The 10639-nt window shown below is 41.7% G+C and overlaps 1 protein-coding gene across 1 annotated transcript in view; it reads left to right on the top strand.

Moving 5' to 3' along the window:
* The first annotated feature begins 83 nt into the window (after positions 1 to 83).
* ADGRE3 (adhesion G protein-coupled receptor E3) overlaps positions 84 to 10639 on the top strand; it is a 70815-nt gene continuing 60259 nt past the window's right edge. Inside the window, exon 1 of the mRNA XM_079773370.1 lies at positions 84 to 129. The gene's annotated coding sequence lies outside the window, so the exon portion shown is untranslated. The remainder of the gene's footprint in view (positions 130 to 10639) is intronic.

Raw genomic sequence — 10639 nt, 5'->3', positions numbered from 1 at the left:
GGACCTGGGCTTGGTGGGCGGGGCCTCGCTGGCTAGGTGAATGCTCAATGTTTAACTTTCCTCTCACCTTCTCTGGCCTCTACCTTACTCCTTTGGCTTAATCCAACTTCCTACAAAAATATATCCTAGGTAAGATTTACTTTTCAGTCTTAATAATTTATCTTAAAAATAGCATCAAATATAGTCATGAGCTGCATAAAGATATTTCAGTCAACTAATGACTTCATATACCATGGTGGTTCCTTAAGATTTTAATGGAGCTGAAAAATTCCTATCCCTTGTGACTTACTAGCTGGCTTCATGTTTTAGCACAATGCATTGCTCAAATACTTACTATTTTATGTTACTATTAGAGGCCCAATGCACAAAAATTTGTGCAAGAGTAGGCCTTCCTTCCCCCGGCTGCCAGCACCGGCTTTCTTCTGGCACCCAGGAGCCGGGCTTTGCTCCAACTCTGGCTTCGTCCAGAAGGACATCTGGAATGATGCTTGAAGGACGACTGGTCTAATTAGCATATTACCCTTTTATTATTATAGATTACCTACAATATTCAGTACGGTAACATGCTGTGCAGTTTTGTAGCTGTAGGGGAACAGAATTTGTAATACAAAAATAATGTCTTTGAAAACCAAGTAGGAGTTACTCATTGTGAGAGACAATTGCACTAGTAAGGGAAACCTCCATTTGTAAGGGTGTCTCCCTCATCTCAAGAAACTCTTATCAATGCAGAAGACAAAGATTTAAAATCTGCATAACAACCTTACTTTTTTTGTTTATTGTGCTTTTTCCTGGTAACTTCCCATAACTGACTCCTCCCACCCCCAATATCTTCTTCTGTCTTTAGTTAAGGGTGGTATTTAAGGTGGTGGCTTTAGCCATTTTGGTGAGTTATTCAGTTTTACAGTCTCTCCCATGTATATAGGAGGTATACATGTTATTAAACTTTTGTTTCTTTTTCTCCTGTTACTCTTCTAATACAGAGATGCCAAGAACCCAGCAGGGTAGAGAGAAAATTATGTTTTCTCTTCTACAGAGCAATAGGCTACATCATATAGCCTAGGTGTGTAGTAGGCTAAACCATGTAGGTTGTTAAAATGCACTCTATGATGTCACCTCTGATGTATTTCTCAGAATGCATCCCCATCATTAAGAGGCCCATGACTGTATCTTATTTCTTCTACATCTTGCCTTTCTCTCTAAAATAAGATATGAAAATCTGTTCAAGACAATAGATAGGAAATCTGACTCTTCTTTCTTAAAATTATGTATTCGTTAAGGAGAAGGAATTATAAGAAGTGCAAATGGGTAATTACAAAATAGTCATGGGGATGTGAAGTATGGCAATATTGTCAATAATATTATAATAACTATGTAGTCAGATGGGTACATTTTTTGGGGTGATCACTTCATAAGTTATATAAATGTCTAATCACTATGTTGTACATCTGAAACTAATATAATGTATGTCAACTAATTGAAAAAATATATTTTTAAAAAATATGTATTTACAAAATTTTTATTCTCCAGAGCATTTGAGATCTTACTCCCTGGCATATTTTGTTAGTTTGGCTCAAATAAACTCATTAAATTTTAGAGAAAATGAATAAATAAATATGCATTTGTTATGTAGTTTAGATAATGATATAGTAGGCAGCTAGGAAAATTCCAGGAGAAGTGGAATAGGGACACTAAGACAGACAGTTAAACAGCAGTTTGCAGTCACCTAGTAAATCCTATCTTCCCTAAACTAAGGACACTTAAGAGTAAATGGTTTCCACTTCTCCCCAACCAGAGCATTGGTAGATTAAATCGCCCTATTCATGGAAACAAATAATAGAAGTCCAATTAAGTGCCATTTACCAACCATACCCAATGACAGACAAGTTAAGAAAATAAAGCTCATTTTGGTATATCAGCATAAAACTGATGAATATTCTATTGATCCACCCCTAAGAACTCCTTTAAACACCCATCCTTTGAAACCCCTGAAAATGAAAGTCCAAGTGCATTCTCCCTCCAGGGAGCAAGCCTGTGCCATTCCCTTCCCCCTGCTCCTCTCCTTCCCCCACAGGCATGTATCCCCTAACCTCTGAGGGACCTCATAAGACTTGCAACCAAGGGAGCAATGGGCGGCAGCATCTTGTCCCAGGCTAACCTCCTGGACTTGTCTCCAAGGCCCCTTTTCTTTGACTTCCCAGTGAGCCAAAGCAGCCCAGCCTCAATTCTCCTGTTGCTTCTTCTATGGCCTCTTATTTCACGGTCCTAAGAATGCTTTTGCTGCAGTCAATAAATCCTTGCTTGATTTTCTACACTTCGTCTCTTGATTGAAATATTTCCCTCAAGAACACAAGAACCGAGGTCCATTTGACCCAGCAATCCCACTTCTGGGAATATATCCTAAGAAACCCAAAACACTAATTCAACAGAATATATGCACTCTTATGTTCATTGCAGCATTATTTACAAAAGCCAAGATCTAGAAACACCCCAAGTACCCATCAGTAGATGAGTGGATAAAAAAGCAGTGGTACATTTACACAATGGAATACTACTTGGCCATAAAAAAGATGGAAATCTTACTTTTTGCCACAGCATGGATGGGCCTGGAGAACATTAAGCTAAGTGAAGTAAGTCAGCCAGAGAAAGACAAATACCATAATCTCACTTATATGTGGAATCTAATAAACAAAATAAATTAATGAACAAAATAGAAACAGAGGCATGAATACATGGAACAGACTGACAGCTGTTAGATGGCAGGGTGGGCGTACTGGATGAAAGAATGTGAAGGAATTAAGCAATAAAAACATATATACATAACACAAAGACACAAACAACAGTATGGTGATAGCCAGAAGAAAATGGGGATGGGGGTGAGAGATGGGTGGAAGTGGACAAAAGGGAGAAAATTAGTATAGAGAGCAGCTTTGCTTGGAGCAATGGGTGCAAGAGACACTGTGCAGATGATGTTTTATTGAATTATAAACTTGAAATCTATGGTTTTGTGAACCAATGTCACTCAATAAATTCAATTTAAAAAAAAGAAAACAAGTGCAGAAAGACATAGAAAATAAACAAATGAAAAGCAGAGCCATGTGCCCTGGCTGGGTGGCTCGGTTGGTTGGAGCATTGTCCCATACATCAAAAGGCTACGGGTTAGATTCCCAGACAGGGCACATACCTAGGTTGTGTGTTTGATCCCTGGTCGGGGTGTGTATGGGAAGCAACCAATCAATGTTTCTCACATCAATGTTTCTCCCTTTCTCCCTCCCCCTTGATCTCTCTCTAGAATCAATAAAAACATATCCTTGGATGGGAATCCTATCTAATAAAAAGGGAATATGCTAATTGACCACCACACCCTCACAAAGATGGTGGTGTCCACAGCCCATAAGGAGGGAATATGCTAATTGACTGTCACACCCTCAAATATGGCGGCGTCCACAGCCACAAGATAGCGGTGCCCAGTCCCCTCAGCCCCACTGTTGCAGCACGCACGTGGCACCGCCAGGCCCCTCCCCCCCCCCACGGGTCTGGCCACTCTGCATGCCTGCCTCTGGAGTCCCCCAGTCACCTCAGCCCCCAGCAGCCCAGGGCCAGCCCGAGACACAGGCAAGCCTCAGATGGCAGCTTCCCAGCCACCCAGGGCTGGCCCGGGGTGCAGGCAAGCCTTGGATGTCGGCTGCCCAGCCTCCCAGGGCCAGCCCAAGGGACGACCAAACGACTGAACAAGCAGGCTGCATGTGGCAACCAGGCCAGCAGGGGGCCATGAGGGGCAGCCAGGCTGGCGGGGGGGGCAGTTGGGGGTATCAGGGGTCATGAGGGGCAGCCAGGTCAGCAGAGGAGGGGGGCTTTGGGGGCAACCAGGCCGGCAGGAGGGTTAGTGAGAGATGACCAAATGACTGAACAGCAGGCTGCATGTGGCAACCAGGCAAGCAGGGGCCATGAGGTGCAGCCAGGCGAGGGGAAGCCAGGCCACCAGGGGGAGCTATTGGGGCAACCAGGCTGGCAGGAGGAGCAGTTGGGGACAACCAGGCTGGCAGGGGGGGCAGTAAGAAGCAACCAGGCCGGCGGGGAGGTAGTTGGGGGTGATAAGGCTGGAAGGGGGCAATGAGGGGTGACTAGGCTGGCAGGGGGGCAGTTGGGGTGATAAGGCTGGAAGGGTGGCAATGAGGGGTGACTAGGCTGGCAGGGAGGGCAGTTGGAGGCAACCCGGCTGGCGGGGGGGCAGTTAGGGGTGACCAGGCCAGCAGGGGGGGCAGGTAGGGGCAATCAGGCTGGCATGTAGAGGCAGTGAGGAGTGATCAGGCCGGCAAGGGGGTGGGCAGTTCGGGACAACCAGGCTGGCAGGCAAGTGAGCGATTAGGAACCAGGGGTCCAGGATTGTGAGAGGGATGTCTGACTGCTGGTCTAGACGGGCAGTCAGACATCCCCCGAGGGGTTCCAGGTTGGAGAGGGTGCAGGCTGGGCTGAGGGGACCCCCCCAAGCATGAATTTTGTGCACTGGGCCTCTAGTTTAAAAAATAAAAACAGAACTGTGGGTCTGATGGTGAAAAAAGAGAAGTTCACTTTTCTGAGAACAATTTCCTAAGTCAGTGCATAGAAAATAAACAAATAAAAAACAGAACCATGTTCTGATGGTGAAAAATGAGAAGTTCATTTTTCTGAGAACAATTTCCTAAGTCAGTTGACCTAAGGTACTTAAGTCAATTCTCGAGAGATCACTTTAACACAGAAAAAGTGGTTGGCTTAAAGCACAGTACAGAGCTTTCAGAGTTGGCTGCTAAGGATTACCTGCATGCAGGAATGAGAGGGCCATCACTTCTTCAAGGTATGTGTAACCTTGACCATGACTGTATCTTAACCTATCCCCTTTCAGGAGCTACTCAGTTTAACAATTAACTGTCTTTTCCTTCTTCTCTTTTCTCTGTTTTTCTTTGAACACTCTCCTTTTCTCTGAAATTATGGTTTCCTACTTCACCACCCTATTTAAACAATCCTCCCAATTATCCCTAAATTTTTTCTTATGGTCTAATCCAGTGAGTTGTTCATCTCATTCTATACAGGTTTTGGTTTTGAATTGATATCCTCTCCTTCCTGACAACTTCTTTGACCTAGCACTTCCCTAACTCGTTCTTTGCCTCTCTTGCTATTCTTTCTCCCCTAACCCTTTTCCTTTTCCTGTACCAAGAATGTTATTAATAACAACCAATATTTTTTAACACTAACCTGCACCTTATATGTATGAACCCATTTAATCCTCTCAATAGGCTCAAAAATTGAGAAGTGAGGCAGATACTATTATTATCCCCATCATACAGATGAGAAAATGGGTACAAAGAGGTTATGTTGCTTGTCAAAAGTCACACACTTTATAAATGGCAGAGCCAGGATTCTACCCAAGCCACCTGGTTCCAGATATTTGCTATAATAGTCTTTCCACAGGATTCTTCTTGGAGTCTTCATCTCTTTGGCTATTCCCTCTCCCTGAAGGAATCCCATAATCCTGTGGCTTCAACCACAACTTCTTTGTAAATAGTTCCCCAACTCTGAAATCCAGTCCATCCTTCTGGCTCCAGGTCAAAGAACTGTCAACAGCCACAAAATCAATAATAGTTTACATTTATCAAGCACCTGCTTTAGCCTGGCATCAAGATAAAATTATTTTCCACTCATTATGACACAGCATCTTCACATTACAGATGTGAAGTGGCATTATGGAAAGGTTATAGACTTAAAGCCTCACGGTTATTTATTTGCAGAGGGAGAGACACATCATAAATTCTATCAAAATAATATAGACTACTTGAAAGCAAATGCCATGTTCCCTCTCATGACATCTATAATAATAAAAGCATAACATGCTAATTAGACTGGGCGTCCTTCTGGAAGACCTTCTGTACGAAGTTGGGGCTGTGAGGGAAGCCCGGGTCCCAGGTGCCAGAGGGAAGCTGGTGCTGGCATCCAGGGAAAGGAAGGCCCAGTATATATATACACTTGCACAAATTTCGTGCATTGGGCCTCTAGTCTCACATAGAAGAGATGTCCATTATATATCTATGGAATTAAATTTAAGTGAGAGAGTATGCAATTTAAATGCAAGAAGCCCGAGCAAGATATTTCCTGCTTTGGGGCAACTTGAGGCAGAGCCCTAGACACTTCTGAGATGGATTATTTGTGACTTTTAGTTATCCATGAACTCTCTGCCCTCATCACTGGATGTAACAGGGAGTGAAATAAAATGAGCATCAGGTCAAGAATTAGAAAAGGATTCTTATGCAAATAAAATGATTTCAGAGGCAGCTAGCATTTCCCCCCCCCTTTTTTTTTTTCTTAAGGCAGCTAGCGTTTATGGAGGATTTCTGCCAGACTTTATGTATTTCCTCATTTATGTTATGTCACAATGCCAGGAATGGCAATGCCCAAATTTGCACAACTGGTGTGTGAGCAAATAGAAACTGAGAACCAAAGAGTCAGTGGATGATTTCTAAAGTTTCTTAGAGCTCTGGGATTCTGGCATGCTGATGACTTTCCAGAAACTCTAATTTAAGATGCATGCACATATTATTGAGAGTGGTGGTGCTGGTGGGACAGAAAGAAAACCCTAAAGACTAGCCTTGAGGAAATGTGACAGGGCCCAGACTGCCTGAGTTTTAGGAAACTGGGAAACACTTTGCAGCCATATGTTTTACTAGTTGGCTCTGGCCATGAGTATTGACAAATGAGACAGAAATGTTTCAATATGAACCACCAGTGTAGCTCTTTTAGTGTGCACTAGCATAAAGTTAGCTCTGGTGAGTAGTAACCTTGCTTGCACCCTTGATTACCCCTAAGAAAGTGGGTCCTGCTGATGAGTAGATAAAGAAAACTTAGCTGCTGACGGGAAGGCAGGCTACAAGATAGTGTGTGAATGAGAGAACAAAAGGAAAGTGTGTGGATGTACAGGGAGTGTCTATTTGTGAGTGAGGGAGAGCTATATTCCAAGGGGCTGTTGGGGACTGCCGGACCAGGCTCCCCTGATCAGGCAGCCTCCACTGCTGCTGAAATCTCTCCTGTAGTGACCAGCTCTGCCACAGAGACCACACCATCTTGAAGGGGAGAGTGACTGTGATCAGAAGCCTAACCTTACCTTCAATCAAGAAGAATTGGATACCTACCAGGACCCTACAACCACTACTCCCAGGAACCAGCAGCAAACCCACAAACACCACATCTCAAGCAGCATGAATATACGGACTCGGACAAGCTCTGCACCTTCTCACAGAAAGGTCAGATTTCGCCCAGAGAAAGTCAATGCAGAGAGAGAGAGCTACATAACCAAACACCAGGAGAGCAGAGATCATGGGAAGACAAAGAAACAGCCCGCATACGAAAGAAAAGGGGACATCACTAGAAAAGGAAGTAAACAAAATGGAGGCAAGCAATATGTCAGAGAAAGAATTCAGAGAAATAGTCATAAGGTCACTGAAAAGGTTGGAAGACAAATTCAACAATATGTGTAAGAATCAAGAGGAAATGAAGAAGAACCTAGAAGAAATGAAAAATGACTTCACTGCAATAAAGAACTCAATAGAAAGCATCAACAGTAGACTAGAAGACACAGAGGACTGCATCAGTGAGATAGAAGACAAGGTAGGAAAAAATACCCAAGCAGAGCAGCATCTAGAAAAACAGCTTAAGCCAAAACCGGTTTGGCTCAGTGGATAGAGCGTTGGCCTGCGGACTGAAAGGTCCTAGGTTCGATTCCGGTCAGGGGCATGTACCTTGGTTGTGGGCACATCCCCAGTAGGGGTTGTGCAAGAGGCAGCTGATCGATGTTTCTCTCTCATCGATGTTTCTAACTCTCTATCCCTCTCTCTTCCTCTCTGTAAAAAATCAATAAAATATATTTTTTTTTGAAAAACAGCTTAAAAAACAAGAGGAGCACCTAAGGGAACTTTGGGACAACACGAAACAAAACAACATCCGCATAATAAGGATGCCAGAAGGAGAGAAAAGTGAGCAAGGAATAGAAACCTGTTTGAAGAAATAATGACAGAAAACTTCCCTGATATAGGAAAGAAAAAACTCACACAAGTCCAAGAAGCTCACAGAGACTCAAACAAAATGAACCCCAAAAGACCAAAGTCAAGGCACATTATAATTAAATTGGCAAACACCAACAACAAAGTAAGAATCTTAAAAGTGACCAGAGAGAGACAGAAAGTTACCTGCAAAGGATCCCCCATCAGACTAGTGACTGATTTCTCAACAGAAACACGTCAGGCCAGAAGGGAATGGAATGAAATATACAAAGTCACGCAAAAGAAGGGTCTGAATCCAAGAATACTATACCCAGCAAGGCTATTAATCAAAATTGGGGGTGAAATCAGGAGCTTCACAGACAAAAAGGGACGGAGGGAGTTTATCACCACCAAACCAGCAATGCAAGAAATGCTAAATGGTCTGCTGTAAAAAGAAGAAATAGGAAGCAAAGAAGGAACAAACACAGGGATAAAGAATGAAAATGGCAACAAACAAGTACCTATCAAAAATAACTTTAAATGTAAATGGATGAAATGCCCCAACCAAAAGACATATGGTAACTGAGTGTATAAGAAAACATGACCCATGTATCTGCTGTTTACAGGAAACCCACCTCAGAAAAAAGGACTCACACAGACTGATGGTGAAGGAATGTAAAAAATTTTTCAGGTGAATGGAAATGGAAAAAAAGCTGGGGTAGCAATACTTATATCTGACTAATTAGATCTCAAAGTGAAGGATATAACAAGAGATAAGGAAGGCCACTTCATAATACTAAAGGGAGCTATCCAACAAGAAGATATAACTCTGGTAAACATATGTGCACCCAATACAGGAGCAACCAAATACATTTAAAAAAAACTTCTGGAGGCTATCAAGGGAGAGATTGACAACAATACAATCATAGTAGGGGACTTTAATTCACCACTATCACCATTGGACAAATCTTCTAAACAAAAAATCAGCAAAGAAATATCAATCCTAAATGACAGAGTAGATCAGATGGAATTAATTGACATCTTCAGAACATTTCACTCCAAAGTCACAGAATATACATTCTTCTCAAGTGCACATGGGTCATTTTCAAAGACAGACCATATGTTGGGACACAGGCAAAGTATCTTCATATTCAAGAAGATAGAAATTATGTCAAGCATCTTCTCATATCACAATGGCATAAAACTAAAAATCAACTACAATGAAAACAATTTAAAAAATCAAACACCTGGAGGCTAAATAGCATGCTATTAAACAATGACTGGGTTACCAAAGAGATCAAGGAAGAAATAAAAAACATCATGGCAACAAACAACAAATGAAAACACAATAATCCAAAATCTATGGGACACAGTGAAAGCAGTCTTAAGAGGGAAGTTCATAGCTCTACAGGCCTAAATCAAAAACCAAGAAACAATGATAATAAATTATGTAACCCTACAACTCAAAGAGTTAGAAAGAGAGCAACAAGAAAAGCCCAGCCTAAGCAGAAGGAAGGAAATAATAAAGACCAGAGCAGAGATAAACAACATAGAGACCCAAAAGAACAATACAAAAGATCAACACAACCAAGAGCTGGTTCTTTGAAAAAATAAACAAGATTGATGAACCTCTAGCCAGGCTCACCAAGAAGCAAAGAGAGAGGACCCAAATAAACAAAATCAGAAATGAAAGAGGTGAAGTAACAACTGATCCCACAGAAATACAAATGATTATGAAAAATACTATGAACAACTCTATTCCAACAAAATGGACAACCTATATGAAATGGACATATTCCTAGAAAAATACAAGCTCCCAAAACTCAACCAAGAAGAATTTAAAAACCTGAATAAGTCAATAACTACCTAAGAAATTGAAACAGCGATCAAAAATCTTCAGGCAAACAAAAGTACTGGTCTGGACAGCTTTACAGGGGAATTCTACCAAACATTCAAAGAAGAAATAAAACCTACCATCCTCAGACTATTCCAGAAAAATTCAAGAGGAAGGCACAATTCCACGCTCTTTCTATGAAGCCAGCATTACCCTAATCCCAAAACCAGATAAAGACACCACAAAAAAAGAGAACTACTGGCCAATAACCTTGATGAACATAGGTGCTAAAATCCTCAACAAAATTCTAGCAAATTGGATTCAGCAATACATTAGAAAGATTATACACCATGACCAAGTGGGATTTATTCTGGGGATGCAAGAAACTGGTACAATATCCGCAAATCAATAAATGTGATACATCACATAAACAAATTGAGAAATAAAAATCACATAATCATATCGATTGATGCAGAAAAAGCATTTGACAAAATCCAACACCCTCTCTTGATAAAAACTCTCAGCAAAGTGGGAAAAGAGGGATCATACCTCAACATAATAAAAGCCCTATATGACAGACCTACAGCCAACATCATACTCAATGGGCAAAAACTAAACTCATTTCCCCTAAGAACAGGAATAATACAAGGATGCCCACTTTCACCACTCCTGTTCAATTTAGTACTGGAAGTGCTAGCCATAGCGATCAGACAAGAAGAAGAAATAAAAGGCATCGAAATTGGAAAAGAAGAAGTAAAACTGTCCTTATTCACAGATTACATGATACTATACATAGAAAACC

Source organism: Cnephaeus nilssonii (assembly GCF_951640355.1).
Source record: "Cnephaeus nilssonii genome assembly, chromosome: 5".
Classification (NCBI taxonomy): Eukaryota; Metazoa; Chordata; class Mammalia; order Chiroptera; family Vespertilionidae; genus Cnephaeus; species Cnephaeus nilssonii.
Note: the sequence above shows the minus strand (reverse complement) of the source record. Positions and strands in the feature narration are given on the sequence as shown.